This window comes from Triticum urartu, chromosome 5A (genome assembly GCF_056163025.1).
Source record: "Triticum urartu cultivar PI428250 chromosome 5A, HENAU_Tu73, whole genome shotgun sequence".
Classification (NCBI taxonomy): Eukaryota; Viridiplantae; Streptophyta; class Magnoliopsida; order Poales; family Poaceae; genus Triticum; species Triticum urartu.
The window spans coordinates 679,284,172-679,298,622 of record NC_141877.1 but is presented as its reverse complement, the minus strand read 5'-3'; the positions used below and the strand labels follow the sequence as shown (position 1 = coordinate 679,298,622).

Sequence of the window (14,451 nt, the reverse complement as noted above, 5' to 3'; positions counted from 1 at the left end):
ACTCCTTTTGAATTTACGAGTATGACAAACTTCATTTGGTTATTACCGGAAGTTTATACATTCTCGTGAAGGAATAATATATGCGACTTCTTTGCATGACGATCATAATATATACTTGAAAAGGTAGTATATTTATTCATGCATGTAGTTTATGCTTAGATAATGTAGTATATACGTCATGTAAAAGATGCCGTATAAACTTTCTCATGAAATATGTCATGTCTACTCTCCCATAAAATATGTAGTATATACTTCCTAAAAAATGTTGTTGTACATAATCTCTCGCAAAATGAAGTATATAATTCCAAGAAAACAAATCATATATACACTCTCAGAAAGGATGAAGTTTATACTTCCTCAAAAAAATTGTTGTATATACTCTCTCAAAAATGAAGTATATACTTCAAAAAAAAGTTGTACATATACTCTCATAAAAGATGAAGTATATACTTCCTACAAAAGTGTTTTGTATGTACTCAAACAAAATATAAAGTATATACTTCCTCACAAAATATGTAGTAGATACACCCAAAAAAATAAAAATGATAAGGTATCATACACCCGCTCATCAGGAGAGAATATAATACAACCAGACGCTAACAGCCTTATCCGCCTAAAGCAATCTATGAGCACCTACACGCTCCTTTATTTTAGGGAGTAGCTACGCATGCAAACAAACTAGCTATTTTGTTTTGCTAATTAGCACGATTGTTACTCGCTGGTATCAGGTATATACTCGTTTCACTCATTAAACCTCATCCATTAAGAGTGAGAGTATGTACTCTTGGGAGTACAAAAGAGGAGTCAGGTATGGCAAATTAGCAAAACAAAATATATCAATCTTTATCATGGCATCAAGTGTTCGTGTCTTCTGTTATATAGGATGACAATTTTTTATCAAAATATTTTGTAGTTTTATTTATCTGAAATTTGCAAGGCAGCTTTGTACATGATACTTCCTTTCGGCATGGCAAATTCTTTGAATTCTTGGATGGTTATTGGGATTAATATATGATCCATAATTTCTTTTAGTTTGTGTTGGTAACAAGTATATGTTCATGGTAGCATCCTAATTTTTCGTATGACAACTTTAAACAAATAGTTTATATTAAGTACATGTTAATTAAGATCATACATAAGTGGTACCTTTTGTACCATCATGTTGGCAACTTTTTATAACATATTACATGGTATTTTTGTAGACCATATACAAGGATGAGCTGTTTTCTATTTTTCTATGAGTTATTCGTGTCTTTTGTTCTACATATATGAATTTTGTTAGTTTGGTGGCAGTATTTTTTGCGGGAAAAAAATGATATATATTTTGGCAAGTTGTTTATGTGTCTTGTTAGATTTTTGAAATTTGCAGACATTTCCCTGATTTTTTTTCATGAGGATGGAAACATTTTTTCTCATTAGTTTTAGCTATTTTAGGTCAGGTGCAAATCCAGCTTTACGGCCGAATGGCACCAGCACGAACGCTCGCTCTTCGCTCCTGTGGGCCTGTTCACGGTAGGGTCCTTATTCGGAGCATGTTCGGTACGTATTAGCGTCCTTATAATTGTTTATTATTTTTGATATAGCTTAGCACTCTTGCTAATGGTAGCGTCCTTATAATAGATCCGAACCCTTTTTGCAAACAGGAAAGTGTAATGATATAATACAATAATATCTCCAGCTTGCACGGTCGAATAAAACATGTACACACGTCAGGGAATGCAGCTAGTAGCTTATACTACATCACATCATTACATACATTGAGCATCTCCATCAAGATTCACTAAGTACAATATATTAATTTTCATGATTCAATGCACCATCAAATTATTTGGGACCAAGTACGTAGCTTAGTTATACTTAGAGCTGCATGTTTATTTACCTTACTTACCCAAGTTGTATGCACGCTCCAGATAATCTCCATCTCAATGACGAAGGATTATGGTGGCCTGATCCTGCACAACCTTCCATGCATCGCTCACGTGGTGGTCCTCTGTGAGTGTGCTTCCAATGGCACACCTTAGTATGAACATGCCACCTACGTTTGCCGAGCTCATGTAGGGGCCTGAGGTGGCAGCGTTCACCTCCTCAAGGAGGCGTCGGTTGAGCTGGTTGGCCGCCTGCTTGTCGGCCCCGCCGAATTTGTCCGGGGACCGGAGCCGGAAGCACACCAGCGCAAACTTCCTGTCCGTCACCACCTCGAACCTTTCGTCGGCCTTGACCATCTTCTCGAATGCCTCGGCCATGCGGACGTGATTGCGGATGTGGTTGCGCAGGCCTTGGATGCCGTAGCAGCGGAGCACGAGCCACATCTTGAGCGCGCGGAACCGGCGGGTCAGCGTTATGGTCCAGTCCATGTAGTCGACCACGTTGTGCCCCTCCGATGCCGCGTCCTTGAGGATCAAATCCTGCTCCGGCCCGAGCGCCGCCACCAGCACCCTCGGCTTCTTCACCCACATGGCGCAGCAGTCGTTGTTGGCGAGGAGCCACTTGTGGGCGTTCATGCTGAACGAGTCGACGGCCTCCACGCCGTCGATCACGTGGGTGAACTCCGAGCAGACTAGCGCGGAGCCGGCGTAGGCGGCGTCCACGTGCACCCACACGCCGTGTGGTGCACTGACAGCGCACAGCTTGCCGATGGGGTCGACGGCAGTCGTCTGGGTCGTCCCCAGCGTCGCGCACAAGAAAAGTGGCACCAGCCCGGCTTCCACGTCAGCCTGCATGGCCGCTTGCAGTTCCGTGGGCGGGAGAGCGAACATGTTGTGGTGGCACGTGGGTATGGCGCGGCAGTGGTCACGCAGGATGCCGGCAATGCGTGCGGCCTTGCGGAAGGCGAAGTGTGTCTGGTCGGAGCAGTAGACGACGAGGTCGCAGATCCTGTTCCCGCCGATCTCGGCGAGCTTCCGGTCCCTCGCGGCCACAAGAGTGCAGAGTATCGCCTCACAAGAGGTACCAAGAAGAGTTCCACCGCCACCACCGGCGAAGAGGAGACTCTCCGGCAGGTGCAGCGCCTTTCCGAGCCAGTCCACGACCAGCATTTCAAGCTCGGTGGCGGCCGGTGAGGCGGCCCATGTGAACGGGACGACGTTGATGCCCGCGGTGAGCGCCTCCCCTAGGGCGCCGATGGTGCTGCTTGACGCCGGGAAGTGCGCCATGTGGCGGGCGCTCTGCCAATGCGTCAGGCCCGGGAGGATGATGTCGCGGACGTCCTTGAGCGCGGAGCTGAACGCGTCCGGCTCCGGACGGAAGGGTGCGTCCGGGGGGAGCAAGTTGCGGAGGAAACCAGGGGTAACGCTGGGGTGCACGGGGTAGTCGCCCATGCGGTCATAGTACTCGGTGATCAAGTCAACTACCTGGTGACTCTGACGCCGGAACTCGTCAGCGTCAAGCAGGCTGGGAGATTGCGTCTTCTTCTCCGCCGTGTCCACGACCACCACCGGGACGATGCCATTTTGGCCAGTCATGTTGTCCAAGAATTTACGTGGGGCCATTGGTGGAATGCACTCGACTTTGCCCTACACGCCAATGCACTGCCTGAACCACACCAATGGTATGAATGCTTTGGCAACGTCCGAGGTGTGAATTGGTGCCATTTCCCGAGCTACCTCGGAAGCTATTTATAGGACTCTCAATTTGTAAGTTGCCCCATACCCAAAAATAAGAACGGAACACGTCAGTCGATTCACTACTGAAAAATTTGTCGTTGCCGAGTGCCCACGTCTTTGGCTATTTGCCGAGTCAACTGCGGGACCTCGACAAAAACAATGTAAGCCGAGTATGGCTCTTTGCAGTGTGTCTAAACTCGGCTGAGGCATGTTGCTGAGGGCCAGGTAAAGGGAACTCATCAAAGATACTCCCTTCGGTCCTTTTTACTCTGCATATAAGAATTGTCTAAAATCAAACTTTGATCATATTTATATGAAAAAATATCAACATCTACTATGCCAAAGTTATACAATATGAAAATTTAAACCATGACGCATCTACATATATTGATTTCACATTGTGAATGTTGACATTTTTTCTTATAAAATTTGTCAAAGCTGACGAGGCTTGACTTCAGACAAATCTTATATGGGAACTAAAAAGGACCGGAGGGGGTAATAAACTCGGCTCATAGGAACTATGCTGAGGTACTCATGAATCAACTCGGAAATTTTTTGTGTCACGTGCCGACAACGCTAACTCCTATGTTCTTTGTTCCGGTAGGCCGTATTTGTCGAGCTCCTGCGTTGAGACTGCTGACAGTGGGGAGTAACATAGAGTAGTAACTTGCCGATGTTACTAGTCTATATTACTATCTCCATAGTGGGTAGTAACATATGAGTGGTATCATGAAAGAGTTCATTTATTAGGCTATAGACTCATTATGTCTTGAAATGTGTGATGTTACAGTAACTAGCTAAGTTACCATAAACCCCTCTCTCCTCATTAATTAGCTGCCACATAAGCAAACTTGTATTGAAATGTGTGATGTTACTAGTCAAGTTACTCCCATTAGTTTTGGTCAAATATTTATTTATTTTTCTTTTTATCAGGTGGACAGTATTGCCGAGATCTCGGAAGATGATGTGGGGCATGTTCCTCCACTTTCCTCGAAACTTTTTCATACTCACTAGAGTCCATTCCATGACACATGATAGAACATGGCTTTTTCGAGGGTGTCCTGCCATATTCTAGGCATTTACTGCAATTCTAGGGCTTAATGCTGGATATTCAAGATTTGAGCTGCCACTAGATAAAACCATGCCTGAAAATGGGCTGGAGGTCCCTACTCGTGGTCTTTGGTCCAAGACCAGGCAAGTGAAGCCAGCTAAGAGCAAGGGACCAGCACCAAGAACCACGGATATGCAGCCAACTAAGGGCATGGCCAATGCATAGCCCCAGGGTGATGCCTCACATGCCATGTACGATCGGATAGCAGAAAAAGTAGGTTCGGATGGGGAAGCGGGATCCTCTTTAGGAGGTGGGTGCTTAGAGATAAAAAGTGTGGTCTAGTGCATAAAGTTGAAAAAGTTGAAATGAAGAGGAGGGATGCATGTGTAATGAGGATCACTTTCTATTATTTGATGAGGTCCACTAGTAGTAGCTTGCATTGGGGGGGGGGGGGGAAATCAACACATATGCTTCAAATTACTTTTTGTCATGAGGCATCTGTATTCATATGCCACCATTGTACCTGCCCTAAGAGCAAGCGAGCCGCCGAAAATTCATGGAATCTAATGCGATGTCATCACACAGACCCTAAAGGGTGTGGTAAGAACCTGCGTGCATTTCACATAACCCTTAGAGCATCTCCAGCCGTTGAGCCCCTCAGGAGGCATTTTTTCGCCGCTTGGGGGGCTGCCGGCGAGAATTTTGGCCTTGGGGGGCAAATTTTTCCACTCGTATTGCGCCCTAGCAGTGTTGGCGAGAAGGACGAGCGGGTGCTGGTGATCAACGGCGAGCGGACGGGGGAGGAGAAGGACGATGGCCAGGCAGGGCGGAGCAGGCGGCCATAGGCGGGGCGGACCCGGCGGCCGGGAGGCCCACGACCAGCCGCCTTGTGCGAAGCCGGTAGGCGCCCTGAACTGGCGGAGCCGGCGCGGGCGGGGAGCCGGAGCGGTGCTGCGCGAGGCGGGGGCGATGCAGCGTGAAGACGGCGGGGCGACAGCCGGCGGGCGAGACGCCGGACTGGGCGGGTCGCGCGAATGGTGCAGAGCCAGAGCGAGGCGGAGCAGCGTAGTCGAGGATGGGCCGTGGGCAGAGCCGGCCGGGGGTGCGCGCGGGGGATGCGGGTAGTGGCGGGATCCCGGAGCCGGCCGGTGCGTATAAGGATGGCAATGGGTCGGGTTTGGATCGGGTTGAACAATATAAAATCCATATCCATATCCATGAAGACAGTCTTTGCCTGCCCATGAAAAAATCCATGGGTGAAAATTTGTGTCCATGTCCAAACCCGATGGATATCCATACCCACTGGATATCCATTGGGCCCTCTCAAGATATACAAATAAGACATAAGACAATGTTAACATAAGATCTTCCATTTTTCACCTCGTGGCAAGCTAGACTTCACTTACTGTAAACATCAACTTATGACAAATCAACGTTTAGTAACAACCTAATATCATTTAGTTTGGAAAGATGAGAATGACGAGTCACTTAATGAGGAGATAAAAATAAGGGAAGGGCGATGGAGTACGTTAGTGGGGATTGAATGTCAACTAATGAAAGTTACGCTGGGGATTGTACAATTTCCTTTTGCATGCTTTACATAACAAAATTTAAATTTGCAATGGGACATGTGATTATGGGGTAGGGATAGCAGATTTTGCCCATTAATGCATACTATCGGGTCAGGTTTGGGTATATCCACGGGTACAAGATTATATCCATGCCCTACCCGCGAGCAATCGGACCGGGTTTGGGCACCGCCCATGGGCACAAAAGCATATCCAAGCCCTATCCATTCGGGTTGGATATCCATGGGTAAAATTGCCATCCTTAGGCGCGGAGCACCCGGTGGGGGCCCGAAGCCGACTGGCCAGGGTGGAGCCGGGGACACGGAGAGGCGCGGCCAGCGTGCGCGGTGCCACACGACGAGGCAGTAGAGGAGCTGGCCAACGGGGCGGCGCGGGAGGCCGGGCGCGCGGCGCCGAGGAGCTGGCTGGCGGGAGGCCGGGCGCGGCTACCCGACGCGGGGCGCGGCCGCAGATGGCTGGTGCGGCAGCACGGGCGGCCAGGCGCGGCAGCGACGCTGCAGGCCGGGGCTACGGCGGGAAGGCACTGGCGCGGGGCTGGGCTTCGAGCTGGCACGGCGAGAGAGAAAGCGGATGGAGAGAGGGAAGGTGGGGGCTCTACGAGGAGAAAGTGGAGAAAGCGACGGGGATAGAGATATGTGGCTGCAGGTGGGCCACATGAGGCAAAAAAGTAACATCGGCATCCCCAGCTACCCCCGGGAGGCTGGGTTTAGGGTGGGATCGCCGGCTGTGTTTTTATCAAATCCGGCAAAAAGTAGGCTCTTGGGGTGTGGCTGGGACGTTTCTTATGTGTCGGCGCCAAAAAATGATCTGGGGGGCGTTCTTGGGGGCTCGGCTGAAGATGCTCATCTCTTATTGGACGTTGTATGTAAACATGACCTTTTGAGAGGGAACATGTTCGCTTTGTGAAGGGATTGTGTGGCTCGTACCTCCGTTGGCTTGGAAATTTTATTATGCTCAACAAAGTCCATTCCATGACACATGCCAGGTCCTGGCATTTTTGGGAGCTTCCTGCCAAGTTTTGGGCATTTACTGCATTTCTAAGGCTTAATACCGGAAATTGAAGATCTGAGTTACATCGTCATAAAATAATGGCCAGAAAAATAATGAAAGTCCCTACCTATGTTGTTTGGTCCATGACCAAGCCCTTTGCATCCAATTGAGAGGGAGGTCTCAGCAAGTAGTGTCCTGGCAATAGTAGCCTGGGATGCCCTCTCGACAGCTAGTCAAACCAAATCCACCCAGATGATTCACTAGGCTGGTCATAGTGAGAGTAACTTAGCTAGTAACATAACGCAGCCCAAGGCATGTTTGCTTATGTGGCAAGTAGTTAATGAGCAGAGAGATGTTTGGTGGCAACATGATATATACCGTAACATAATGCACCCCAAAGCGAAATTAGTTTACATGTAAATGAATGAAGGATTGCATGATACCACACATATGTTACTATTCACAATAAAAGTAGTAACATACACCCCACCAGTAGCATATGAATGTTACTACTCTAAGTTACTCCCCACTATGAACAACCTTATTAAGGTGAAGTTAAGCAGATATCTCATACCATTCATGAATATCAAATAACTCTCCCCAAAATCATATTAGTAAGCCACAACAGTAAAATAAATCTTGTGGGAATACCCTACATATTTACTTTAAACAGTAAACAAACATGCATACTACTCTTGGTGAACTTCTACACTACGTAGCAAATATGATCAATAGTGCAGCTTGCCTTGGTTGTTGTCGCACTCTGAATCCTAAAAATAATTTCTTACACACCTTGAACAATTTTGACAATATGACGTAAAAGAAAAGAAAGGTAAAAAAGCAATGAGGTCCAGAAGAGTTCAATAGAATTATCAAAAGAGTAAAGTCCAAAAGAACTTCACAAAAAAAATTACCCTCCAGGGGTAGCTCTTAAAGTGATTTAGGTTCTTAACATCAAGTTTTAACTGAAAAATAATCTTTGGTTTTGAAAGTATGGCTAAATAGGCCCTAACTACACAATAAACTTTGAATAGGGATTGAAACCCTAGAAACATGGATTGAAATAATTCTTTCTTTTGGGTTTCACCTTGGGTTCAGTATGCAAAAAGAATCCTGGAAGTTAACTGGTCGATCACTTTCCCGCCATCTCTTTCCTTTCCCGTAGAAAGAAAAAACTTGGATAACAAAGATAAGAAACTTTCTGGGAGCAATAAACGTCACTGTTTTCCTACTAATACCACAATACTTCCTCTGTAAAGAAATATAATGGCGTTTAGATCACTAGATCTAAACGTTCTTATATTTCTTTATGGAGCGAGTACTATCAAGCTGGTTTTGGTTCGAGTATAATAATGAGGATCGTCCTAACAAACTTTTAAGACCCAACAGAAGTTCATTTACTCGAAAGGATAGGCATCTACTGCTATGAATTGATTTCCGTGTGACTTTGCGTTGCGTTGGCAGTTGGCTGCTCCATCTAGCACTACTTTTTGTTGAGCGTACCTCCTATATAAATCAGGTTTGCTGACGTCCTGGTGATCTGCTACCACATTGATACCATGTACTTCTTCTATCCTACACTGGCGTCATCATTGGAGTCTTTCCTTGAGATTATTCCACAAATATCCTTTTTTATTTTAGTTACATATATGCATTCCACACTGGTTTCCAGATGCATGTATTTATGGGTATGTATTCGTCTAAATTGGAACAAGTAACTAAATTTTTCATGATTTGTTATTAGGTCTTCAATGTGGCAAATCATCATTTTTTTTCTATCATTCTATGTTAAAAAAAATTCAAAGCAAAGGAATATTATAATGTTTTTAATAACTAGGCTGTGCTAAAAAGAATCTAGAAAACTGAAGAAGGCAAAGATCATTCTTTAAAAATATTCTCTACAATGAATTATTGTTATGATTTTTTTTAGCTTCCGCAGCGGTGGCAGATACCAGTGAAATAGAAGATGACGAAGAGCAAATGAAGCTTGCTAAGCTGTGCATTACTGCCTTCTGTATCGTTCATCAGCTGGACACCGGTACAATGGTACATACACTGTTGCGTGAGTTGGACAAGGGTACACTAGTACGTCAGTTGGACACCGTTGCATGAGTTGGACACTGGTACACTGTTGGGTGACTTGGACACTGGTACTGAACTAAGTGTTGTGTCTTGTGTAATGATGATGAAGAAGAAGAGAGCCATCAGTCTGTCACATTTTTATTGAAGTGTACCTGTCATGAGTCTGTCACATTCTCTTCTTCATAAAACAAACTTTTCACGATGTTGATGTAAATCTAGTTCGCTGGTACCCATCTACCTCTCTGTATCTTCTTCTTTGTTTAGAAAACAAATCAAGCAAATTAAACTCGGTGGAATTGGCCAAGCCATCTACAACTTTAAGTTGTGAAAGTGATGAATGCTTTAAATCATGTGGACTAATGGTATTTTCTTTAACACAGTACAATCGCAGATACTCTCAAACACACCCGCATATACACTCACTGACTCACCCTCTATAAACACAGACACACACACACACTACCACTATAAGCACCTCCGAGATACTGAGACGGCAAAACATCTTGGGATGGACAAAGACACCATAGTCGCCTTGTAGTGAACAGGAATGTCTCCTACAACTAAACGAATCATTGGAACTAGCAAGGTCACCCACGCATTTGCGCGGCTAGGTTTGCTAAGTTGGTAGATTGGTGTTTTATCATGTTTTCATATTCTGATGTTGTATATTAGTATACATTTAAAAATATTTTACACCAGAAATATCGTGCAGAAACTTCTGCCATCACTTCATGGCTCTTCCTTTTCTCCTCTTTATTTACCATTTCATCTATAGCTTTTGTAAATGTTTTATTTATTTGAATTGATGACTAAATAACTTAATTTTAATGGCATGTCTTTAAATTTCTCCAACGACTCTCTCAAGCTTCAGAGGATTTTGTTCATGCCAATCTCACTATGATACCATTTTTGGCGTAGCCAATCTATGTAGGTTTTCATATTCACATTGAATAATAATTTGTTCGGTGCATATGCAGTCCTTCATGCATGGGGATATTGAACTTCTATCTAATATGTGCATCATTTTTATGCTCTTAATGGTTGCATTGGCCATCCCGGAAATTTCTTTTTGCATATTTGTACAAAAATTGTGATGAAATTGTTTTTAGTGTGATCTACACAAACAAACTCACTTATTTCTAGCACACGCGTACTATAAAAGTTCATAATTCTTTAGCTCAAATAAAAATATATTTCATCATAAAATTTTACAAATATGTACATGCATATTTATTAGATTTTTCTAAACTTAAAAAATGTGATTTTCGTTTTTCTTTTCAAAATTCAATTTCCATTTATACTGGTAGCAATTTTTTTCCAGACAATCCTCATATTTATTCGAGATCTCTGTTCTTTCTATTTTCAATTAGAAACATATCTCTCCATAAAAAATTGAGCATGTATTCGTTATCTCAATTTGTTAGTTGTTTTTATGATTTACAATTTTATTGGAGGAAGCAAAGAGGTACTCCAGAAGATGGGATGAAGAACATACAAAAGGATTGCCATGGTTATGGTTTGTGTTTTCTCTGTTGAAATAGATTAGGCATTGACACACATGTTTATAGATTGTTATCTATGTATGCCAATCTACTGGCAAGTTCTATGTATCAATATATGCTTGTGCACTTTGCTCATGTATGGAATATCAATGCTCGTGTGGGAGAGTGACATTTTGGCTCTCCGAAGCGCGTGCTCCCGTGTGAATAGTAAACAAAAAACATATAGTAAATGTTTAAAAAAAATCTGTTTTTTTGTAGATGTTCGTGTTAGTGTCGTGAGCATCCTTAAAAAATTTCATGTGAAACGGAGCAACAGGATTTTGCCAGTAAAAAAACAAATTTAGGTGTAACATTTGCTGCTTAATTTTTTTCATGCACATGCTAAAATGTTTAATCTTTTTGCCTACAAATTTGTATGTAGCATTTTGATGTGACAAAGAACACATATAATTTTTGTTGGAATTGTTTTGACATTTCAAAAAAAAAATTCAAGCATAGGAGCGTGTGCTCCTAGGAGCACCAACGGATTTCTGGTCCTCTGGGTGCAAGCATACCTTGTCATATGAGTGTTGGCTTCTAGAGTGGATTTAAGCCATGTTGAGTTGCTTGGGATGTAACATAATTTTTTTTTTGATTGGCGTGAGAATTTTAAGGCATGCCTTCTTGACTTTCCATTTGACTAAAGTCAGTATTTTAAAAGCCCTTAACTCTCATTAACGTGAGAGATTAGAAAGCGGATATTAATGCACCTATGCTTCCCTCGACTCACTTTTAATTTGAGAAAATTCCTTATTGACACTATCTTAAAATCTACTTCCTTGTTTGACACTGAATTTTTTTTCACTATTTGACACAAGTTCTAAATTTTATTCCCTATATGACATTTCCGTTCATTTTGAGCCTAAATGACACTTGAAAGACTCTTTTGCCCCTCATGTGGTATGTGTGTGTGGGGGGGGGGGGGGGAGGGGCAATAACGCACACACGCAGCACCAGTGCGAGGGCAGAAGCACACACGCAGCAACACATACACATACACCAACACACATGCACGCGCACACACACGCAACAACACGCACGCGCACGTGCACACACACACACAACAACAACAACAACAACACACATGCACGCGCGCACACACACACACGCAGCACACAAACACACACACACGCAGGCAACACATAGGCACCCAACAGCACACACACACACAGTAGCAAACACACACGCAGCGACACACATGCACACACACATGCAGCAGCAGCACATATGTGCGCATGCACCCACAGAGGCAACATCACACACACGCGCACACACACACACACCGCATGAGGGGCAAAATCGTCTTTTCAGGTGTCATTTAGGCTCAAAATGGACGGAAGTGTCGTATAGGGAATAAAATCTAGGACTAGTGTCAAATAGAGAAGAAAAACTTTTTCAGTGTCAAATAAGAAACCAGATTTTAAGACAGTGTCAAATAAGGAATTTTCTCTTTTAATTTCCGATTGTGTCTTCACGTGCAGACCTAGAACCCATTATTTTGCCGAAATAAAGAGTCTGAGACCAGCACTTAAAAAAAGAGTCTGAGTAGATAATAAAGAGTCCGGGTCTAGCCTTATGCTTGTAAATGTGACGGATAATATGCTTGTACATAACATGTGTAAAAAGATGATTAATCTCGGTCATTATAATTAGCTCTCAGGATAACTATTTCGTAATATTAGTAAGTGTAGAATTGTAACCTCATGTCTTTGACAAGCTATAACTACGAAATTCCATAGACATACCAAGTAGTAGATGTTACGCATGAAGAATCAATCAGCGTACTGGTTGTAGGCAGCAGGGAGATCGATCAGTGCACCTTTTTTTCGCGGGAATAGATAGGAGGATCGGCGCACTTGTCCATGTCCACGCGCATGAGTATGCATGTGTTTTATTGTGCTCGGCTGAAGCCGTCGTTGTGTTCGCCCTTGACTGATCACTCCCGTTGACTGATCAGTTGATCACGCTACTGCCATAGCGAGTCAGCGACCCCACGGACTTGTGCACCATGCACGCCTTTGATTGCGTGGCAGCAGCCAGACTGCAAGACGCATCAGGTCATAGGCCCTGGCTTATTAAATCGGGAAGTTGGAAGCCTCATTATAGGTGCCTGACTTGTCTATGCTGGAGCAAGCCGTTTTCTTCATGTGAAATCGGAATCGGTCTGATTTCTTGTCCTGTCCACCGTGGTTACCACCGGTCCGAACATGCATCTGTTTTTTTTGCGGGCATGCTTCCGGGTTTTTTTTTTTGCCGGGCATATATCTAGTTGTACCTTCTATGTGACGTGTTACAACTATTAATAAGTACTCCCTCCGTCCCAAAATATAAGAACGCTTTTAACACTAGCATAGTGTCAAAAACGTTCTTATATTTTGGGACGGAGGGAGTAACAATATTTGTATGTAACGCTTATATCTTAAATCTCAGCCCTTAATTTCCATCTGAGCCATGTATGTAACACATTAGATCCCTGCGCTCAACATAATTTAACCTATGTGGATCAATGTAATGGCTTGTTTGACTTATGTTATAAGCGGTGGCGGATCCAGGATTTCATACTTAGGTGTTCAATTTTTTTTTGCGGGTTTCAAAAAGTAAACTAATCTGAAATCTGAATTTTTTTTCTATCAGAATGTGAATACCTTATAAAAATGACAAAAGAATAAACATTATTTACCACATCATCATACATTTAGGGATCACATAGCCATTAGTATGCAATACATCTGAAGAGAATGAACAAGAAGAATGCTAATTACCTGGTCCTGGTGACATACGCGGGTGTATACTATGTGCAACTTGTGCTGAAGGTAACAGTCATGATGTTATGTCATTGGCGAGAGGTCATTTGGGGATTGAAAGTCACTATGCACCATATATAAAAATTTGTTGCCAAATTTTTTGGGTGTACATCTGTACACCCATGACCAGCTGCCGATCCGCCCCTAGTTATAAGTATATAATACTAGCGAATCAACCTGTGGTTGGATAGTTCGAGGGACTGTGGTATTCCCAGCCCACCAGGGTTTAAATTCTGGTGCTCGCATTTATTCCTGGATTTATTTCAGGATTTCCGGCGATGTGCATTCAGTGGGAGGAGACGTTCCTGTCGACGACGAAGTGTCTATGATGACTTCGTAAATCTCAAGATAATTTACCGGCTCAGTCTTTCGAAGGTGCTCATAGGGATAGAGTGTGCGTGTGTGTTCACGTACATAGTATGTATTGCTGCGGCCTAGCACTATTGTTTCCATCTTCTATCCCCTATCCGTCCATGTACCATATGCATGCCATCGGCTAGTGCACCCTAGCATCCCTGCTTTGTGCTCTAGGGATTTTGATGGGGTCATTCTGCTGCACTCAGTAAGAGCAACTCTAGCAGACCCCACATCCCGCAGGCCCGCAAAACGCGTTTGCAGTTGGGGCAAAATCGCTTTTGCGGGCGGGCTCGGGCTGGCGCAGATGCAGACTCCCCAAACGGATCTGTAAAAAAATTATTCGTGGAATATACCTTTTTTCGGGTCGGCTTTGCGAGGTCTGCTCTTTGCGCCGCTCATCCCGCATATCATTAGCCCACAAATATCAAATCCAAC

The 14,451-nt window shown here is 43.9% G+C and overlaps 1 pseudogene; it reads right to left on the bottom strand.

Annotated features, from left to right (window-relative positions):
• Positions 1–1,661: 1,661 nt before the first annotated feature.
• Positions 1,662–3,567, bottom strand: LOC125506532 (tyrosine decarboxylase pseudogene; annotated as a pseudogene).
• Positions 3,568–14,451: the final 10,884 nt, after the last annotated feature.